This window comes from Aedes albopictus, chromosome 2 (genome assembly GCF_035046485.1).
Source record: "Aedes albopictus strain Foshan chromosome 2, AalbF5, whole genome shotgun sequence".
Taxonomy (NCBI): Eukaryota; Metazoa; Arthropoda; class Insecta; order Diptera; family Culicidae; genus Aedes; species Aedes albopictus.
In genome coordinates this window covers 244,871,573-244,895,497 of record NC_085137.1, presented here as the reverse complement: position 1 = coordinate 244,895,497, position 23,925 = coordinate 244,871,573, and the positions used below count along the sequence as shown (strand labels likewise).

General features: G+C 40.6%; 1 long non-coding RNA gene across 1 annotated transcript; it reads left to right on the top strand.

Annotated features, from left to right (window-relative positions):
• The first annotated feature begins 20,492 nt into the window (after positions 1–20,492).
• Positions 20,493–21,531, top strand: LOC109398911 (uncharacterized). Its single transcript, XR_002127430.3, has 2 exons — positions 20,493–21,168; positions 21,234–21,531. It is a non-coding gene; the product is annotated as an uncharacterized LOC109398911 (long non-coding RNA).
• The last annotated feature ends 2,394 nt before the right edge of the window (positions 21,532–23,925 follow it).

Sequence of the window (23,925 nt, the reverse complement as noted above, 5' to 3'; positions counted from 1 at the left end):
GCCCAAGTGGTACTATTGAACGCGTTCCTTACATCCCGAGTCACACGTCACATACAGTACTGTATGTGACGTGTGACTCGGGATGTAAGGAACGCGTTCAATAGTACCACTTGGGCGGCTATTGCCTATGCGCTCCTGCGTCTGGAGATACCCGGGTACGGGTAGATGTTCAAGATTTTCAGAAGTTTTTTCCAGAATCGAATACTAGTTAATGACGCGGAGGTGGGTCGGAAGTGCTTTCACATAACCTCAAGAGTTCCTGGGTTCGGTGTTATGGAATGTCGTGAACGATGAGATGTTAAGGTTAGAGTTCCCTGTGGGGATGAAGATTGTCGGCTTTGCTGACGACTTTACGCTGGAGGTCTACGGTGAATAGATCGAAGAAGTGGAATTGACTACTGCCCACGCGATCGCTGTTATAAAGGAGTGGATGAGATTCAAGAAACTGGAATTGGTTCACCACAAAACTGAGGTGGTGGTTGTGAACAACCGAAGGTCGGAGCAACAAGCGGTGATCAGTGCAGGCGATTGCACTATTGCTTCGAAGCGCTCCGTCGAACACTTGTGTCTGATGATCGACGATAAGCTTATCTTTGGTAGCCGCATTGATTACGCCTGCAAAAGAGCCTCCACAGCTATAATGGCACTGTCCCGGATGATGTCCAATAGCTCTGCGATGTATGCTAGCAAGCGCATGCTTTTGGCTAGTGTCGCCTCGTCCGTACTAAGGTTTTGGAACACGGTGCTATGTCCCAAAAGCAACCGTGGTAAGCTGTACCGTACCATATCGTGTCACGCGTGGGACAGTTCCACCAAAGGAAGGTGGACCAACAGGTTGATCCCAACGGTAGATAATTGAAATAACAGGCGCCATTGGGAAGTAACATTCCACCTGGTATCAGGTATCAGGTATCAGTAGGTCGGCTCTAGAGGCACGTTCTCCTCCATTTGGGAAATTTGTGCCATCGCCATGAACACGAGCCTATTCATCATTTACCTGACGGAGAAGGGAAGGAAAAAGGATAGGAGATGGGAAAGGACAGGTAAGGGAATAGGATCGTCATACTCGCAAAAGCGTACCACAATGGGTTCACATAGCGTCCTGAAAAGGACACTGTAATAACGCATAAGCGTGCCACAATGGGTGCGAACAGCGCCCTGAGAAGGGCACTGTGATAATGCATAAAGCGTAAAGAGAGCCTATAGCTCTTTACCACAGCGGGTCAAGAACAACAGAACGTCCTGAAGATTCAGGTTTCTGAAGTCAGTTTCACTAAATAAGTGTTTCCCGAGTACTCGGAAACGCAATTGCGCAAAAGCTGGACAGTTACATATTAAATGATACGAAGTTCCATAATCGGATTCACAGCTATCACATGCAAATGAATCAGCTTGCTGAATATTCGCCATGTGATAACTGAGTCGGCAGTGGCCAGTCAATGCTTTGACCAGCATGCTGCAATTCTGCTTTGACAGATTTGTTAGATACTTTGCCACCCCTAGAGATGGCTCAGTACAATACAATTTTGTTTGACGACATGACTCCAAACTATTCCAGTATTGTTTGTGCTGAGTGGCAGCCCAGGTGTCAATCTGAAGCTTCACCCAACACTTGGATACCGGAATAGCTGGCTCAGGGCCAATGAAGTCATGTGATGCTCCAGTGCGAGCTAACTCATCAGCCAATTCATTTCCAGCGATGGAAGAATGGCCAGGTACCCATACAAGGTGAACAGCGTTTGCTGAATTCAGCTCCTCAATTTGAGTTCGACAAGCGATAACTATCTTCGACCTGGAGTTGGCCGAAGCAAGTGCTTTAATAGCAGCCTGGCTATCTGAACAGAAGTATATTACTTTGCCCATTACGTGCTGCTGAAGTGCTGATTGCACTCCGCACATAAGAGCAAAGATTTCGGCCTGAAAAACGGTGCAGTGTCTGCCAAGTGAATAAGACTGATACAGCCTTAGCTCACGAGAATAAACACCAGCACCTGCTCGACCTTCTAGAAGGGAGCCATCAGTGTAACATACGATGCCGTCTGAAATACTTCTCTCCAGATAACCAGATGTCCACTCTTCCCGGGAAGGGAATTTCGTGGAAAATGTCCTATATGGAAAATTACAAGCAATTGTAAGATCACTTGGAGCAAGGACAACTTTGTCCCAATTCACCAAAAGTGGAAACAACGAGGTGTGTGTTGAACTGCGGTTCACAGGAGTTTCCTCTAGTAAACCGAGTACCCATAGACGGTAAGTGCAAGAAAGTGCTTCTTGTTTGAGATGAATGTGTAGTGGGACAACGTCAAAGAGAACTTCGAGCGCTGCCGTGGGAGTTGAAGAGAACGCTCCAGACATCGCCATTAAGCACATCCTTTGGAGATGGCCTAACTTTGATTGGACCGTTCTCACTTCGCCCTTTTGCCACCACACAAGACATCCATAGGCCAATATTGGCCGAACAACAGTTGTGTAGATCCATTTGATATACTTGGGTTTTAGACCCCAAGTTGTACCAAAGGTTCGCCGGCATTGCCCGAAGGCCATACAAGCTTTCTTGATTCTGAACTCAACATGAGGTGTCCAGGAAAGCTTGGAATCAAGAATGACTCCAACGTACTTTACCTGTTCAGTCACATTGATTTCAGAATCAAAGAGACGTAAAGTTCGAACACCATTACGGTTTCGCTTTTCCGTGAAAAGAACAATAGATGTTTTACTCGGATTTACCGAAAGGCCATATTGGCGACACCAACCCTCAACTACCTGAAGAGCGTTTTGCATCAGGTCGAAAAGGGTGCTGATGCACATACCGACTAACAATGTTAGGTAGTCGTCGGCAAAACCATAAGTAGGAAAACCGCTATTATTGAGTTGCCTCAATAGCGTATCTGCTACGAGATTCCATAAAAGTGGTGATAAGACTCCCCCTTGGGGGCATCCACAAACACTCAATTTCCTAATCGCCGCTTGACGCAATGTCGAGAAGAGATGTCGGTTTTTGAGCATTTGGTGAATCCAATTGGAAATCATTGGAGATATACCATGACCCCGTGCGGCTTCCAATATGGCATCGAAAGGCACGTTGTCAAAGGCACCCTCGATATCTAAGAAAACACCCAAGCAGGATTGCTTTTGAGCGAATGCCTTCTCGATATCGTAAACAACTTTGTGTAAAAGAGTCACAGTGGACTTTCCAGATTGGTAAGCATGTTGGTTCACATGAAGAGGCACATTGGCCAGATAAACATCACGAATGTGATGATCCACGATGCGTTCTAAGCATTTCAGAAGAAAAGAGGTCAAACTGATAGGTCTGAAGCTCTTTGCTTCTTCATACGACGCGCGACCCACTTTCGGAATAAACTTCACAGTAATATCCCGCCAGGATTTGGGAATATACCCTGTAGCAAAACTGCCAAACAAGTAGTTGTTTCAAAACATGTTTGAAATGATCAAATCCCTTCTGAAGCAAAATAGGATAAATCCCATCTGCCCCAGGAGATTTGAAAGGAGCAAAGCTATTAAGTGCCCATTCAATCGATTCTAAAGTTATGATACTCCGAGCCGAAGCTAAAGAATCATAACTACAAGAAAAGACATCAGGTTCATCCGAAGATGTAATATCCACACATCCGGGGAAGTGTGTACTGAATAAACATTCTAAAACTTCCTCATCAGAGGAAGTGAAATCACCATTTGGCAAACGAAGTTCGTTCACTTGAAAATCCTTAGATTTTGCAAGGATTTTATTCAATCGACTGGCTTCACTCAGACTGGAAACATTTGTACAAAGGTTTTTCCAGCCGGATCGTTCAGCAGACCGAAGAGCTTTCTGGTAGGCCTTGCGAGCCGACCTGAAAGCCTCCGATCCAGCCGAACGTCGTCTGTTCCAACTCTTTCTACATTGTTTCCTGAGCTTCGCCAGATCGGAGTTCCACCAAGGGGTTCCTCTTGTGGTTTTCACAGACCGCAGAGGGCAGGCTTCTTCAAAAGCTTCCATGATGAAGGCCGTTGTAGTATCAACGGCATCATCTAAATCACTTGGAGTGTCAATTGATGGTGAGTATCCATGAAATTTGGCTGCAACCAAATCGGTAAAGAGATCCCAGTTGGTTGACCGGGGATTCCTGAAACGCAAAGTTTGCGAAGTAAAATTCACATGTTCAAACAAGATGTAACGATGATCAGATAAAGATTCTTCATCTGACACATGCCAATTGGTCAGCTCATGACTAATTCTGCTAGAGCAAAGCGTTATGTCTAACACTTCCTCTCTACCAGATACCATGAAGGTTGGGCGGTTGCCTATGTTAAGTAATCCAAGATCTGTACTACTCAAGTATTCCATCAAACTGGAGCCTCTCAAATTGATGTCTGAGCTGCCCCAGATTATATGGTGAGCATTAGCATCACTACCAACAATTAGCGGAAGGCCTTTTGAAGTGCAGTATGCAATGACTTGCTTGAAAGCATCCGTAGGGGATGGTTCATCATGCGGTAAATAAACCGAACAATAAACGTATTTCCTGTTGAGGTTTCCAACAGATACATCTATTATGATAGCACATACATCTCTGGTAGTTAGTTCAGAGATGAGTGTAGCAACGATTGCGTTGTTGACAAGCACACATGCTCGAGGCATGACACGTGAGTTTGCCATTTCATGTTTACTGAAAGTAGCAAACACCGGATTCACAAGGTTTCCTAAATAGAAATTCCCCTTACGAAAGTAAGGTTCTTGGACTAACGCCACTTGGGCTGTACCATTTTGCATAAGTCTACAAAGATTGATCGTTGCTGTTCTTTTGTGCTGAAGATTGATCTGAGCTATCCTAACCGTAGCCACTACCCAAACTAGGCAAGATTAAACTCTTAACAATCACAGCACAAAAAAGAACAGCAACAATAAAGCCAGATCGGTATCGAATTGAGTGCGCCAAAGGCGAGGATGCACAGAATACACTGTGTAAAACGCATAATGCGAAACCATATAGGTGAAAATCTAAACTAATTAATAACATCTTCATAATCCCGCCCTTATTCAGCCTCAAGTATGAGATTGAAGAAGGGCAGCTGATTGTCTCGGAGAAACACAAGGTCCACCGCGCTATTGCTCCGGTTAGCACAGTAAGGGCAAATACTGTGGAGGGTGCCCTGGTACTCCACAGGCTCCGTTTGCGGTTAGGTTTTTATTAGACCCCCCTAGCCATTCATTCCTAGGCACGGTAAGCATAAAGCCGCATAACACCATGAATTAGGGGTCACCTGATTAGTGGATTCCTACCACTGGAACAGGCGGTCCGTAGTGCTATTCTTAGCCAGTTGAACTAACCGCTACCGACACTACACAGCTATCTAGGCTGATCGGGAAAAGAAGTTGATATTGGTGATCAACTTCATACGGGCCCGAAAAGCCGGGAAAACATTCCACCTGACTCAGGTCCTTCCAGGCCATGGTTGCTTCCGACAGTATCTACATCGTTTCGGTCATGTGGTTTCTCCCGCATATTCGGTTTGTGCTGGTTTAGAGGAAACGGTGAAACACGTTTTGTTCGTGTGCTCACGTTTTCGCATAATGCGTGACCGCATGCTTGCCACATGTGGGGAGGACATAACTCCGGACAATCTTGCCCAGAGGATGTGTAGGCATGAGTTTGACTGGAATGCCGTTTTAATGGCTATTATCCACATCGTCTTGGAGCTATAGAGGAGGTGGCGCGTGGCCTTGGAAAATGGCTAGTGCATCAGGTATCAGAACGTCGGCTCAGGTGGCACGTTCCCCTCAAGGTGACGCGTACGGCTAGTGCATACGCAATACAAGAGGTGGTCCAAGGGTTCGGAGTCGGCTACTTAGGTCATACCGGTGCCCTGCGATCGAAATCAACTTACTTACCTTATCGGTCACACAAAGGCATGAGTGTCCTCTGCTGTACGAAGGAGTCGGCTCCAGTCTACTCGATCCATTGCTGTGTGTCTCCAGTTCCACACTCTGCGTAGGGTCTGCAAATCGTCCTGTAATGGTCGAAATCGACACTTACAGCGATTAAGTGGCCGCGAGGAGAACATCCTTGAAACGTTGCTATCGTGGCGTCAGTCTACTGGGTTGGATCCGAGTCCGTGGTTGGAAAGCTACTCGGCGAGGTCGGAGCAGGTGGAGGTCCCAAGTCGGCACGTCTTTCTGTGTGCTGACTGATAGGGTAGGGCCTTACCTACAGGAACATCAAATCGCTATGCACGCGGTATCAGTTCTTGATACTTGCTATGCAGTGGGAAGCAGGCGTGGTATCGACCTTCCCTGCCTGGACTGAAGTCCATCGTCCATGTCGCCAGAAAATTAAATCAGTACCTATCAACAGCGATTCGGGTGCGAAATTGCAGGTGGCAGGTGGGCTACACTGTGCAGTGTCAGAATATATTAACAAGCGCTGGACTTAACGCAAGGACTACAACAGAGTAAGGCTCGGAGGCTCATGGGAGGGGCACCAATAAGGAAAATGAAAGAATTGTCGAAAATCCAGATTGACAGCAGGTTGAAACGATGACTGGCAAAACTGCAGGCCTGTTCTCAAAAGGATTTATCAGTTCAATGTTTTCCCACTTTACAACACCTGTACTGAACGATATCTATTTTACAATCGAGTGGTATCCATATGCAAATCATACACCTGATCCATAACCTCAAAGCAAACTAATTTCGTTATCCTATCATAGATTAATGTTGATCACCGCACGGCACCGAATATTAGCATCCAAAATAATTGATAAACATTACACAGGCATTAATCCACTCAAGTTCATTAGCCAGTTTCAATTTCCCGTTTATGTGGATGATTGCCGTGAAATTTAGGCAAACTGAAAATCCGCGAATCAATATTTGCTGACCGCAACGCACCAAGTACTCTGACTGCCTAGCCTAACTGCTGGCACTGATTGACCAGATGAGCGAGCCTCACGCATCGATGGGCGTTGATTTTGCAGCAGATGCGTTTAGTGTCCTCCCCGGGAAAGCGATTTTCGTGCCTCTATTATCATCACGTAATGACCATGAAATTGTGATATCTCCATTAGGCCGTTGCTGCACTGGACTGCTGGCACTGCACGCACACATAATCTAACGATGATGGCTGGCTACCTTCTGGGTGGATAATGGTGCGTTAGGGATATTTCCGAGGTGTGAGCGCGTACGTGTGTGGTATGTGCGAGAACGTGACCGCCGCCGGAACGGTAATTGTTGCATACCATTATCGGACACTTGTGAGCAATCTGGAGTTTGTATGAGGTGAGCATGTACGGCTTCTAGATACCGACTGTATTAGCCACCTCAATTAAACCCATTATCAGAGAAAGCACATAAAATAATTTGTTTCAAAGCAAATTGGTAAAATTGCGAATAGTGCTTATACAACATATTTTGATAGGATTCGGGAGAGACGTAAGAAAGCACGGCCATTTGGATTAGCAACTAAGAAACTTCACCTGGTGCAGTTGAACACACGCATTAAGGTGAATATTAGCGTGGTTCGAAATATCGTTTTTGCTCCACACCGCTTATTCGATTCCTAACCAGATTATATGCCTTCTCAAAAAATTTAAACTTATTTGGTTAAAAATTGAGACTGCACAAGCCCTTCAAAGTTTGTATGGGAATTACTATAAAAAAACGATGTTTTTAATTCAATCCACGGTAGCATTTCCCTAAGTGCCCTAGTGGGTCAATTGACCCTTGGTAATGTTAGGCTACTCTATCAGCTACAACTTTGCCGAAGACCGCATTCAAATCGGACGCCTCATTAATTAGTTACCGTTTTTTATTCAGAATCGAAATCTTTACCCATGATGATTAAACTATTCGGTGGGCATCACTGCATTTTGCAGTGAAACATAGTAGCCATGATTTCAGTCTGCTATCTTTGCCGCCATATGCAGCAATGTTGCCTGCTGGGAAGCTGGAGAATCACTGTTAAAGTTTGCCCAGTTGGATACAAATCGATAACTAATCAATGAGGCGTTCGATTTGAATGCGGTCTTCGGCAAAGTTGTAGCTGATAGAGTAGCCTAACATTACCAAGGTTCAACTGACCCACTAGGGCACTTAGGGAAATGCTACGGTGGATTGAATTAAAAACATCGTTTCTCCATAGTAATTCCCATACTAACTTTAAAGAGCTTGTGCAGTCTCAATTTTTAACCAAATGAGTTCAAATTTTTTGAGAAGGCATATGATCTGGTTATGAATCGAATAAGCGGTGTGGAGCAAAAACGATTTTTTGAACCGCGCAAGTGAATATATAACGATGCCACACCTCGAATTTTCAAGAGCACAAATCTGAAGAACCGAATGTTGGGTATCGCTGAAAAGTTGATCGTTTGGTCACCACCAGCGAGTAACCAATCGATCAACTTTTCAGCGCAAACCAACATTTGGTTCTTCAGATTTGTGCTCTTGAAAATTCGTGGTGTGGCTTCGTTATATATTCACCTTAATCATCGTAGCTTCCAATTAATACCTATAACTCACAGGCTCCAAATGATCCAAGAAATATGCAATGAACAGCTACAATTTCTCGCTGGTATAACACCACACTGGATTAGTGCTTCCGAAAATCCCAAACGTCATTATATGTGACTAAGAGCTCATAGCCCATTCCTCATAAGAAACCGACTGAGAAACGAGGCGTAAGCATTCAAGCGATTAATTAGAAGACCGAATCACCTTCTTGGAATGCTTTTGTTTGTGGCTCAGAAAAGGACGACTTGAACAAATGCCGGATATTTATCTTGCCAGGAAAGACATTATTGACCTTGAGATCTATCTCCAGTATGCCTGTCCACCTTTTCAAAAATGTTCTCTGATTCTTAAGTCCACCCCCATATTTTGATTGGCATCCTAGAAGAAGAAACTGGTCAAAATTTCAGCCAAATCCATTGAAATTAAGAGGTGCATCAAATCAATTTTGTGTTTTTCGACTATTTTTGAACTTCAAAAAATCATAACTACACTAAAACTGAAAGCTATACTTGTTTGCTACAATTTCTCCCAACAACGTGTGCCAATAAAATTGAAGGAAACATGTGTAATTATCACATTTGTAATCAGAAAATCCTTAAAAAGTTGATTTTTTGATAGATTTCATTCTGGAACACCCTAATATACGTAATAAGTTTGATATTTTAAAACGGCATCATTCTCTAATGTTTTTTGGTTATTTGCTTCTTTGACACCAATGTTGTAGGAGTTGAGCAAACATATTAAAATTCAGGTAAGCCAAATGTGGCCTAAAAACTAGCTGTTTGGAGGCAACTTAACGTATATTCAGGGCACATTTTATCACATACTTGAACTTGCGGAAGCTGATGCATCGATAAGCTTGAAGCAGATGGAATCCCATATTAATCTAATCTAGTTAGGTTTGTTGCTGATGGCGCTAATGTTACAATGGGTGTACATAAATCTATTGCTGAAGAAATATTGCCCTAATTTGTTTATGTTCAAATGCGTCTGCCATTCATTTGCGTTACGTGCATCTTACGCTTGTAAAAGTATTCCCGGGGTTGTAGAATGGGTGTGTAAAGAAGTTTACTCGTTCTTGGCAAGCAGTCCTCTAAGAATTGCTAAGTTTAACGAGTTTCAAACAGTGATGGATTTAAAACCTTTGAAAATGCTTTACCATCCGCCACCCGCTGGCTTTCTTTGGAGCAGGTCGTAAAGCATTTATTGGAGCGTTATGATGTACTGAAAACATGTTTCAGTTCCAGGTATCAGGTATCAGAAGGCCGGCTCCAGAGGCACGTTATCCTCCATTTGGGACATTTGTGCCATCGCCAAAATAACAGCCTATTTCATCATCTACCTGAGGGAAAAGGAAGGAAAAAGGATTTGGATGGGGATAGGGACAGGTAGGGAAATAGGAAAAATACCCTGGAAGAGGGTACTAACGCACAAGCGTACCACAATGGGTTCAAACAGCGCCCTGAAAAGGGCACTGTAATAACGCATAAAGCGAAAGAGAGCCTATAGCTCTTTACCACAGCGGGTTAAGAACAACAGAATATCCTGAAGATTCAGGTTTCTGAAGTCAGTTTCACTTAATAAGTGTTTACCGAATACTCGGAAACGCAGTTGCGCGAAAACTGGACAGTTACATATCAAATGATACGAAGTTCCATAATCAGATTCACAGCTATCACAGGCAAATGAATCAGCTTGCTGAATATTCGCCATGTGATAGCTGAGTCGGCAGTGGCCAGTCAATGCTTTGACCAGCATGCTGCAATTCTGCTTAGACAGATTAGTTAGATACTTCGCCACCCGTAGAGATGGCTCAGCACTATACAATTTGGTTTGACGACATGACTCCAAACTATTCCAATATTGTCTGTGTTGAGTGACAGCCCAGGTGTGAATCTGAAGCTTAATCCAACACTTCGATATCGGAATAGCTGGCTCAGGGCCAATGAAGTCATGTGATGCTCCAGAGCGAGCTAACTCATCAGCCAATTCATTTCCAGCGATGGAAGAATGACCAGGTACCCATAGAAGGTGAACAGCGTTTGCTGAATTCAGCTCCTCGATTTGAGTTCGACAAGCGATAACTATCTTCGACCTGGAGTTGGCCGAAGCAAGTGCTTTAATAGCAGCCTGGCTATCTGAACAGAAGTATATTACTTTGCCCATTACGTGCTGCTGAAGTGCTGATTGCACTCCGCACATAAGAGCAAAGATTTCGGCCTGAAAAACGGTACAGTGTCTACCAAGTGAATAAGACTGATACAGCCTTAGCTCACGAGAATAAACACCAGCACCTGCTCGACCTTCGAGAAGGGAGCCATCAGTGTAACATACGATGCCGTCTGAAATACTTCTTTCCAGATAACCAGATGTCCACTCTTCCCGGGAAGGGAATTTCGTGGAAAATGTCCTATATGGAAAATTACAAGCAATTGTAAGATCACTTGGAGCAAGGACAATTTTGTCCCAATTCACCAAAAGTGGAAACAACGAGGTGTGTGTTGAACTGCGGTTCACAGGAGTTTCCTCTAGTAGACCGAGTACCCGTAACCGGTAAGTGCAAGAAAGGGCTTCTTGTTTGAGATGAATGTGTAGTGGGGCAACGTCAAAGAGAACTTCTAGCGCTGCCGTAGGAGTTGAAGAGAACGCTCCAGACATCGCCATTAAGCACATCCTTTGGAGATGGCCTAATTTTGATTGGACCGTTCTCACTTCACCCTTTTGCCACCACACAAGACATCCATAAGCCAATATTGGCCGAACCACAGTTGTGTAAATCCATTTGATATACTTGGGTTTTAGACCCCAAGTTGTACCAAAAGTACGCCGGCATTGCCCGAAGGCCATACAAGCTTTCTTGATTCTGAACTCAATGTGAGGTGTCCAGGAAAGCTTGGAATCAAGAATGACTCCAACGTACTTTACCTGTTCAGTCACATCGATTTCAGAATCAAAGAGACGCAAAGGTCGAACGCCATTACGGTTTCGCCTTTCCGTGAAAAGAACAATAGATGTTTTACTCGGATTAACCGAAAGGCCATATTGGCGACACCAACCCTCAACTACCTGAAGGGCGTTTTGCATCAGGTCGAAAAGGGTGCTGATGCACATACCAACTAACAATGTTAGGTAGTCGTCGGCAAAACCATAAGTAGGAAAACCGCTATTATTGAGTTGCCTCAATAGCGTATCTGCTACGAGATTCCACAAAAGCGGTGATAAGACTCCCCCTTGGGGGCATCCACAAACACTCAATTTCCTAATCCCTGCTAGACGCAATGTCGAGAAGAGATATCGGTTTTTGAGCATTTGGTGAATCCAATTGGAAATCATTGGAGATATACCATGACTCCGTGCGGCTTCCAATATGGCATCGAAAGGCACGTTGTCAAAGGCACCCTCGATATCTAAGAAAACACCCAAACAAGATTGCTTTTGAGCGAATGCTTTCTCGATATCGTAAACAACCTTGTGTAAAAGAGTCACAGTGGACTTACCAGATTGGTAGGCATGTTGGTTCACATGAAGAGGCACGTTGGCCAGATGAACATCACGGATATGATGATCCACAATGCGTTCTAAGCATTTCAGAAGAAAAGAGGTCAAACTGATAGGTCTGAAACTCTTTGCTTCTTCATACGACGCACGACCCACTTTCGGAATAAACTTTACAGTAATATCCCTCCAGGATTTGGGAATATACCCTGTAGCAAAACTGCAAACAAGTAGTTTTTTCAAAACATGTTTGAAATAATCAAATCCCTTCTGAAGCAAAATAGGATAAATCCCATCTGCCCCAGGGGATTTGAAAGGAGCAAAGCTATTAAGAGCCCACTCAATCGATTCTATAGTTACAATACTCCGAGCCGAAGCTAAAGAATCATAACTACAAGAAAAGACATCAGGATCATCCGAAGATGTAATATCCACACATCCAGGGAAGTGTGTGCTGAATAAGCATTCCAGAACTTCCTCATCAGAGGAAGTCAGATCGCCATTTGGCAAACGAAGTTCGTTCACCCGGAAATCCTTAGATTTCGCAAGGATTTTGTTTAACCGACTGACTTCACTCAAGCTGGAAACATTTGTACAAAGGTTTTTCCAGCCGGATCGTTCAGCAGACCGGAGAGCTTTCCTGTAGGCCTTGCGAGTCGACCTGAAAGCCTCCGAACCAGCCGAACGTCGTCGGTTCCAACTCTTTCTACATTGTTTCCTGAGTTTCGCCAGATCAGAGTTCCACCAAGGGGTTCCTCTTGTGATCTTCACAGACCGTAGAGGGCATGCTTCTTCAAAAGCTTCCATGATGAAGGTCGTTGTAGTATCAACGGCATCATCTAAATCACTTGGAGTGTCAATGGATGGTGAATATCCATGAAATTTGGCTGCAACCAAATCAGTATAAAGATCCCAGTTTGTTGACCGAGGATTCCTGAAACGCAATGTTTGCGAAGTAACATTTAAATGTTCAAAAAAGATATAGCGATGGTCAGATAAAGATTCTTCATCTGACACATGCCAATTGGTCAGCTCGTGACTAATTCTGCTAGAGCAAAGCGTTATATCTAACACTTCCTCTCTAGCAGATACCATGAAGGTTGGGCGGTTGCCTATGTTAAGTAATGCAAGATCTGTACTACTTAAGTACTCCATCAAACTGGAGCCTCTCAAGTTAATGTCTGAGCTGCCCCAGATGATATGGTGAGCATTAGCATCACTGCCAACAATTAGCGGAAGGCCTTTTGAAGTGCAGTATGCGATGACTTGTTTGAAAGCATCCGTAGGGGATGGTTCATCATGTGGTAAATACACAGAACAATAGACGTATTTCCTGTTGATGTTTCCAACAGATACATCAATTGTGATAGCACATACATCTCTGGTGGTTAGTTCAGAGATGAGTGTAGCAACTATTGCGTTGTTGACAAGCACACAGGCTCGAGGCATGACACGCGAGTTTGCCATTTCATGTTTACTGAAAGTGGCAAACACCGGGTTCACAAGGTTTCCTAGATAGAAATTTCCCTTACGAAAGTAAGGTTCTTGTACCAAGGCCACTTGGGCTGTACCATTTTGCATAAGTCTGCAAAGATTGATCGTTGCTGTTCTTTTATGCTGAAGATTGATCTGAGCTATCCTAACCGTAGCCACTACCCAAACTAGGTAAGATTAAACTCTTCGCAACAGCAGCACAACAAAGAACAGCAACAATAAAACCAAATCGGTATCGATTGGAAAACGCCAAAGGCGAGGATACACAGAATACACTGTGTAAATCGCATAATGCGAAACCATATAGGTGAAAATTTAAACTAATTAACAACATCTTCATAATCCCGCCCTTATTTAGCCTCAAGTGAGACTAAAGAAGGGCAGCTGATTGTCTCGGAGAAACACAAGGTCCACTGCACCATTGCTCCGGTTAGCGCAGTAAGAGCTACATACTGTGGAGGGCGCCCTGGTACTCCACAGGCTCCGTTAGCGGTTAGGTTTTTATTAGACCCCCCTAGCCATTCATTCCTAGGCACGGTAAGCATAAAGCCGCATCACACCATGAATTAGGGGTCACCTGTTGGTGGATTCTTACCACCGGAACAGGCGGTCCGTAGTGTTATTCTTAGCCAATTGAGACAATCGCTACCGACACTACACAGCTATCTAGGCTGATCGAGAAAAGAAGTTAATATTGATGATCAACTTCATACGGACTCGAACAGCCGTGTAGAAGAAGAAACTGGTCAAAATTTCAGCCAAATCCATTGAAATTAAGAGGTGCATCAAATCAATTTTGTGTTTTTCGACTATTTTTGAACTTCAAAAAATCATAACTACACTAAAACTGAAAGCTATACTTGTTTGCTACAATTTCTCCCAACAACGTGTGCCAATAAAATTGAAGGAAACATGTGTAATTATCACATTTGTAATCAGAAAATCCTTAAAAAGTTGATTTTTTGATAGATTTCATTCTGGAACACCCTAATATACGTAATAAGTTTGATATTTTAAAACGGCATCATTCTCTAATGTTTTTTGGTTATTTGCTTCTTTGACACCAATGTTGTAGGAGTTGAGCAAACATATTAAAATTCAGGTAAGCCAAATGTGGCCTAAAAACTAGCTGTTTGGAGGCAACTTAACGTATATTCAGGGCACATTTTATCACATACTTGAACTTGCGGAAGCTGATGCATCGATAAGCTTGAAGCAGATGGAATCCCATATTAATCTAATCTAGTTAGGTTTGTTGCTGATGGCGCTAATGTTACAATGGGTGTACATAAATCTATTGCTGAAGAAATATTGCCCTAATTTGTTTATGTTCAAATGCGTCTGCCATTCATTTGCGTTACGTGCATCTTACGCTTGTAAAAGTATTCCCGGGGTTGTAGAATGGGTGTGTAAAGAAGTTTACTCGTTCTTGGCAAGCAGTCCTCTAAGAATTGCTAAGTTTAACGAGTTTCAAACAGTGATGGATTTAAAACCTTTGAAAATGCTTTACCATCCGCCACCCGCTGGCTTTCTTTGGAGCAGGTCGTAAAGCATTTATTGGAGCGTTATGATGTACTGAAAACATGTTTCAGTTCAGTTACAGCCAGTAACGATGCACGACAAAAAGCAAAAATGAAACAAATATTTGACGTCTTGAATCAGCCGGCAACGCATTACATATATCTCAAGATTATGGCGTATGTCCTTCCATAGATTAACAGCCTAAATAAGCTATTCCAGGCTGAAAATCCGCAAATTTATAAGCTTTACAAAGAGGCTAGACGGGTCATCAAAACAATTATGGATTGTTTTATAAAAACTGACTATATAAATAGCATCTGGTTAGATTCTATCAAACTTTATGGGAATTACTATGTAAAGCTCGATAAGATGAAACCAAACCAACCAAAGTTCAGATGACCATAGATTAGTACACTAAAGCAAATGGAATCACGGGAGATGAAATCACAATGTCAATTCAACGATGAAATTAGAGAAGTACAGAATGCAATGAGCGAGGATGTCAAACAGTTGGATTAAATTGATGGGGTTGAATTTTGGAGCAAAATTTTGAAGAAAAAGCGGAAGGACGGTGAGTTTGCTTTCCCTCGGCTGAATCATTCTAGCTATTTTGTCACTCATCAACAAAACTAAAACGAGAAACAAATTATCTACAACAACCATAAAAGGTATTCTTTCGACAGAAGAATATGAAGAAGCCCATGAACCTCTACAAGAGTTGTGCATGTATCCGATTATGCAAGAAATCGAGTTACCGTGATTTCGGGTGAAATTGATCACTTTTCGTAGTTTTTGGCGAATAATTTTTGAACACTTATCGATATGGTTGAATGTAATGCGTACCGTGTAGTACGACCGTGGTTTTCATCAGTTAACGAAGTTAAAAATTCTACTGCAAATCATTTAATTACAAAAATATCATTTGAAATAAAAAATCAAAAATTTTAATTTCCGGGTGTAATTGATCAGTCAGTGAAATGTTTTTGTTATCGCTGAAAATATGTTTTCCTCCTGAATTACCCATCCCGGAATGCGAAAAGCTATATTTTTTTTCAAGTTTACTTAATTTTTAATTATATAAATTTCAAGTTTAATAAATCTTCAAAAAACGCGCGAAAGTATGCAATTTCCATACAAGATATGCTATAACATCCGGAAAGGTTAAATCTTACGCATAAATTTTAATATTAATAGAACTTTTGATGACGAAATCGGGTTTAGCGAATACTAAGCAGCTAGAAACATTCATTCGCATATTCATTACATTTTTTTTTTTTTTTTAAGATGACCCACCACTCACCCTCACACCAAAAAGCTCTACATTGAGCCCCCTGGTAGTGAACTCATCTTATTCTTTAACAATAATAATTAAGCGAAATTATTGGTGTGTGAACGGAAGTGATGACAATTAACAAGCTACAAAGGGGATCCCAGTGGAACTTTGTTCCTTTGAAGGGATCCCGAAAATTGACTAAATAACTAAATTTAAAGAGTTAAATAATATACTAATAAACGCATAGACTAAATAATAAACCTAAAAAATGTGAAACTAAACAGAGTGTAGACATTACAAGGGAAGACTGGCAGTTGATATGGATTTTCATTTTCAAATTAGTAGTGTGTTGATTTTGGATCTATAATACAGTTTCAAGTTTGTTTTGAATAATAACCTATTAGGGGTATTAGGGGCATAATGGACACCCTAAGCAAATGCGTATGTTAGGCCTGTATAACAGACAAAAACTTAACATATTATCAGTTGGCTTACAACTTTAACTTGTTTCCTACGTATTTCAATCATTAACAGCTGGTAGAATGCCATTATTGTGAAGAAATGATGAATTGAAAACCGCGTGTTTTTTGGGGCAGGCAGGAAAGGTACGGGGCGAAATGGATACCCATCGGGGCATAATAGACACCCCTGCATATTTTATGCTGTATCTTTAAGAATATCGACCAGTTAAGTAATTTGCCAACGGAGATCAATACCACAGATATAATACTCCATCTTAGACGAGTTTACATAACTTCAAAGTTAATTAAATAATTTTTAGGCTAAAATAATCGGAATGATTTTTTTCAAACTCTCTAAAACGCCTAACAGTATGCAACGCGCGTACAATCTATTCATAATTACCAGTGTTCATTTCGCCCCGAATAGACTACAACATTGAAATTGCTATTTTAAGTGTGTTTTGATCAAAAATGTAATACTTCATCTATTGCTAAATCTACGTATACATGTAGATAAGCTAACAATTCACTTGTTTGTATGGTGGACACACTCAATCACTCGTAATACCTTATTTTCTACAGCTTCGAAATTATAAGAAATCCACCATATGAAAAACATATTTCAATTTCAATTATATTTTGGTTATTTTGAAGGAATATAAATGGTACTTTTGATAAATAGAACAATGACTTGTTCCTTTACACTTATGCATTGAAAGTTTTACATAAAAGTCGACGGTTTCGCCCAAAACAGGGGTGTCCATTTCGCCCCGGGTGTCCATTATGCCCCTAATCCCCCTATTCATCGTTTTAAGTCGCTCAGGTATATTGTTATATGCAGAAGGTCCGTAGAAAGTTATCCTCGTCTGACCAAGGTTACTCATAGCTCTAGATTGCGCCGAATTGTTTGCATGCCTTGTATTATGATTATGTGTTCTTGATGGCAGTGTTAAATTGTGATGCATATCAGGGTTCTTGATAGTATCATATATAAATAAACATGATTGTAAATCGCATAGCCCCCGTATTGGTAACGCGTTATGCTTAAAGCTTGTGTAAAGTTGTTGCGTAGGATATAATCGTGGCAAAAGGTAGATAATTTTTAACCCGTAGGCTACGGGGCTTACAACTAAATTTCAAACCGCTGCCAAAGACGCAAACATCAATATTTTTCAATGAAATTTTGAGGTTCACTTTACTATTAGTTGTAGTTTCAGTTATGCTGGGAGTCACAAAAATTGAAGTCACGAGGACAGTTTTATTCCGGTGTACGTCTGGGTCAGGAGGGGTAAAAATTACACAACCTTCCTTTTAGCAAGGTCCCATTAGTTGGAATACAAATGAATTCAACTGAAAAGTTGTCAGTTCTATGTATTATTGTATAATACGTCAGGCATGGGGGTTAAGAAGTATATACACTACCCGTCATAAGTACGGACTCACAAAAAGTATTGCAACAATATTGCATCACCCTGACTCACCTCGATATCTCCAAAACCTGAGGACTTACAAAGATGCTGTCTTCAGGAAAGTTATTCAGAAGACCAAAAACAACAACTTTTCTAAAGGCGGCATTTTTGTTGGTGTTATGGTTTTAGAGATATCGAGGTGAGTCAGAGTGATGCAATATTGTTGCAATACTTTTTGTGAGTCCGTACTTATGACGGGTAGTGTAGGTGGTGTAGAACTTTTCCCAGGCCTCCAAAATATTTTCAATTTTGAGACTAATTTCTGAGCGCTTGTAAAAGATTTTGAGGCACGCAAGAAGTAGATTTTTCTGATCTAAGGCAGGTCTTAAGCATATTGAATTTAACTATAAGTAACAATTGATGGTAACATATTGTTTTTGTTAGAAAAATCATGTTTTTCACGAAACTAAGACGATTTTACAAAAAAAATGCGTACTTTTAGGCGATAAATTCGGTACCATCAGTGAAACAGTAAACGCCTGAAAGTAGACAATTTCTTGTAAAATCGTGTTACTTTCGTGAAAAACATGATTTTTCTAACGAAAACAGTATGTTACAATCAAGTTTTACTTATAGTTTAATTCAATATGCTTAAGTCCTAGCTTAGGACAGAAAAATCTACTTCTTGCGTGCCTCAAAATCTTTTACAAGCGCATAGAATTTGGACTCAAAATTGAAAATATTTTGGAAGCCTGGAAAAAGTTCTACACCACCTATATACTTCTTAACCCCCATGCCTGACAATAATACATGTATACAATAATACATAGAACTAACAACTTTTCATATGAATTCATTTGAATTCCAACTAATGGGGCCTTGCCAAAAAAAAGGTTATTTTACCCCTCCTGACCCAGACGTCCACCGGAATAAAACTGTCCTCGTGGCTTCAATTTTTGTGGCTCCTAGCATAACTGAAACTACAACTAATAGTAAAGTGAACCTCAAAATTTCATTGAAAAATATTTATGTTTGCGTCTTTGGCAGCGGTTTGAAATTTAGTTGTAAGCCCCGTAGCCTACGGGTTAAACACCTGTTTTGCAGGACTTGTAATTTTTTGAGTTTCGATTTGCAGGCATGACCCCAAACAATGATAAGGTATTGGAGGTGAGAATGTATGCATCCAAAATAAAATTTCAGAAGTGCATTACGAGGAACAAATGATCTTACGCGAAACATTAATCCACAAAGAGTCGAAACTTTCCTTAACACTTGATCAATATGACAACCCCAAGAAAGAACAGGGTCCAACACGAGGCCTAGATACTTGAAGTTGTACACTCTTTCGATTTCTACCTGTGAAATACAAAGCTTTAAGTTGAGATTAACTTTCTTCCGTGGGGAGTGAAACAACATATATTTGGTTTTCGACAGGTTTAAAGATAGTAAATTCGAATCAAAGTATCTAATCAGGATCCGTAAGTCGTTTTTCATGCTAGAAATAATTTATTATTGATTTTTTTTAATAATAATAATAATTAATTAGTTAATTATTATAAATAATTATTATTATTATATTTGTCCATCTGATTGTTGTGTCTACATAAACATTCAAACCTTATAACCTAACCAACAATCTTCTTAGTCTAGTTTTAAAAACATCTATGGACACATTAAAACCAAATACATTAATGACACTGTTGAAGATATTACACATTGCCCTGATTGGTTCGTTCTGTCCGTACACTCCCGTTCAAAAGTTTGGGGTCACCCCCTCAAAAACATGTCATTTTTTTAAGCCCATATCTCCGCCAATTTGTGTCCGATTTCAAAACCCTAGGTTTCATTCAAAAGATAATAAGTCAAAGAAACTTTGAACATGATTTTAAAGAAACTTTTTCAAAAAATTTTGTATGTAAAGTTGCCAAATTTTCTAAAAAATTAATATAAACTTACAGCAGTGTCGCTGGAAGTTGGGTCGACCAAATTTTAAGATGAGAGCGGTAATATGATCCATTTTCTATTAGCTTTCAACTGCTTTTTACAGAACTTAGCTAAATAATCTAGAAAAAAAGTTATTAAGTTATTCTTGATGTCATCGACCAAAAGTTTGGGGTCACTTTCGTAAAACATGGAAAAGTGATTTGGTGATATCTTCGTCATCTATAGTTCAATTTTAATTATTTTTGGCTCATTTCAAAGATAATTAACTAAATTTACGTTTGATGTCTTCAACTTAACGTATTTAACGATTTTTGTATATAAAAATGTTATGTAAAGTTAGCACATTTCACCACGCTTCAAAAAATGAGGCAACTTTACGTGTTCAGACTACGCTCGAATAACATGTTATTCACCGTTTTGGTGATATTCACCCAATAACATGTTTTTCAACGTGTTATTCCCATACATTTTTGACAGCCGAATATCACCTTCCTGAACATGTTATTCGCGAATAACATGATACAACTGCTCGAATTTGCTGCTCGAATGTCAAATTTCTGGCAACCCTGCGGAAATTTGACAGAAATGTCGTTTGGAAAGTTTGTTTTTGTTGTTGTTTTCCTTGACCGAAAAGGAATCAGGAAGATTGTGCTCCAAAAGTAGAAATTTTTTGCAAAACTCTTCCGCGGTGGTTATTCCGCAAAATCGGAAAGAGCCGGTGATGGACCCGCAAATATTGCGTCGGAATAAAGGAAGCTCTAGTGGTGGCCGCAACGGAAGGGCTGTGAGTGTGGAAAATTGCAATGGGAAAGAAGGAAATACTGATAGATCTGACCCGGATAGCACGATGATGGACTGTCACACATCGCGACACGGCCATCAGCAGAACACCGCAATTGCCGGAGGAACTTCTTCTAGAACCACGTCTAGAACCCACATTTCAGCTCCAAACACTTTTCCGCACAGCAACAGAGCGCTGCGATAATGTTCTCCTGCGACTTGAGTTCACACAAAGTATATCAGCAGTCAGCACCCAGATAGAGTTCCAAACACCATTTTCGGGTAAGTTGAACGAACGACGTCCCCGCTAGTTAACAGACGATAACCGCCGTTGTTTTCTCCAACAGCATCTCCGTCTTCAAGAGCGGAATGTTTGGTGAAATTAGCAGCCATATGAGGGAGGCCTTCCGTGACGGTGACGCTTGCCTGTGACCAGAAGATTTCCAAGCAGTCAAATAATAGGTGGAATATGAGTTTGCTATCCGGAAGATGTCCACCTATCTAACTACCCAGTAATCGTAGTTATGTGTGTATGTGTAGTTTAAAAAATGTTCACTTCTATCACATGCCACAAATAAGTGTAATATGAAGAAAAAACGTAATGCACCAAGCAGAATTCCAAATAAATATTTTCATTTTCTATGATTTACGTGGATTATTCTACGCATTCGATCAGGAACTACCTATAGGGAACTACTGCAAATATGCATCCAGAGATTCTTCTTGTGATTTCTCTAGCAAGTCTAGAAAGAGCATCTGTGAATTTCTCCAGAAGGAACTCCTGGATGAATCCTCGGAGGGAACTCCTGGAGGAATCCCCAGAGAAAACTTCATAAGAAATTCCCTAATTAAACCGGTGGAGGTATCCCCCGAGGAAACTCCTAGTTCGAATACAAAGAAAAAACTTCTGACAGAATTCTCAGAAGAAACTCCTAGAGGAATCGCCACAGGGAACTCCCGCAGGAATCTTCAGAGAAAATTCCCAGAAGGAACTCTATGAGGAATTACTCATAGAGAGTTTGTGTTTGTTTTAGTAATAGTAACATATACTTTGAGAATCATTAGGCGATTATTTATGTTAATCAGTAATTAAATAAATAAATTAATTTTGGAGGAGTCTTCAGAGGGAATCTTGGGTCATGGATAAACATTTCAGGAAATAAGCTTTGGAGAATTCTCTGAAGAAGTCATCAAGATTTCTAAATATTGAATTACTGACAAAATCTTTGGAGGAATCCATGGAAGAACTCCTAGAGAAAATCTAGTAAAAAATCCTCGAATACTAGTTTTTTAGGGAATTAAAGGAAATAATCGTGGAAGAATCTTTGGAAGATTTCCTCAAAAAACCCTCGGAGAAGTTCTTGTAGGATTATTTTTTTAAATTTTAAGAAGGAATCAAGAGAGAAATACTTGAATAATCGGCTAACGGCATATTTTTAGAAGGTTATCAAAGAAATCCCTAAAAGAACTTTCTTTGGTATTTGCGGAGTTATATTTCAAAGCATTTTTGGAGAGAATTCTCAAACAAATCCTTGCAAATTCTGGTGGAGTTTTTTTTTATTATTTATTATATTATAAAAATCTAAAGGACAAAATATTCAGGAATCTTGTAAAAATCCGGTCAAAATCACATAGAAATTACTAAGGAAACCCGCGGAAGAATTGACGGATTCCTCAAGCATTTCCTGAAGGATTTCTCCATGAACTACTACAATGATTTCTTCCTCAACTTCTAGAATAATCCTTGTAGGCTCTTCCTTCCTTCAGAGATTCCTTCTGGAATTTCATCAAGGACTTCTTCAAGAATGCTATCAAGGATTTCTTTACAAATTCGCTCAAGGATTCCTTCAGAAACTCCTTCAAAGATTCCTTCTAGAATTCCTTCGAGGGTTTCTTTTTCAAGGATTCCTTCACGAGTTCCTTTAATAGCTCCTTCAAGGATTTTTTGAAGAGTAGGATTCCTTCATGAATTTCTATAAAAATTCCTTCAAGGATTTCTTAAGGAGTTCCTTCAGAAATTCAATCAAGGATTTCTTCAACAATTCATTTGAGGAATCCTTAAAGAATTCCTTCAAGAATTCCTCTAGGAGTTCCTTCAAGGATTCCTCCAAGAATTCCTTCAAGCATTTCTCAAGGAGTTCCTTCAAGGATTCCTCCATGAATTCTTTCAAAGATTCCTCCAGGAATTCCTTCAAAGATTTCTTCATAGATTCCTGTAGGAATTTCTTCAAGGATTTCTGTAGGAGTTCCTTCAAAAATTATTCCAGGAATTCCTTCAAAGATACTTTCAGAAAGTCCTTCAAGGATTCCTCCAGGAATTTCTTCAAAGTTTTTTGTTTTAGGAATTCCTTCAAGGATTCTTCCAGGAATTTCTCCAAGGATTCTAAGAAGTATTTCTTCGAGTATTCCTCCAGGAATTTATTCAGGGGGTTTTTAAAGAATTCGTTCAAGGTTTCCTTCAGTATTTCCTTCAAAGATTCCTTCAGGAATTTCATCAAGGTTTTCTTTGGGAATGGCCTCAAAGATTCCATTAGAAATTCATTCCAGTGTTTCTTCAAGGATTCCATCAGGTATTTCTTTAAGGATTCTTTCAAGAATTCCTGCGGGAATTCCTTCAATAAACCCTGCAGAAACTGTACCAGGGATACCTGCAGGAATGTCTACAAGGATTTCTTTGAGAATATCTCATCACTCATCAGGGAATCAATAAAGGAACTAGTGAATTCTTGAAGCAATCCTTGATCCGTGTCCTAAAAGTATCATTAACAATGCTTAAAAGAATTTGCAATGAAATCCTTGGAAGAATCCTTGAAGCAATTCCTAAAGCAGTTCTTGAATGAATTAATAAATGAATTCTCAACAGAATTCCTAATGTAATATTTGAAGGAATCTCTGATGGAATTCTTAAAGAAATCCGTGAAGGAGCTCTTCAAGAAATCCTTGTAGGAATTCCTGAAGGAATGATTAATGAAACTTCTGTAGGAAATCTTGAAAAAAAAAATCCTGAACAAATCCTTAAAAAATCTTCTGAAGAATCCC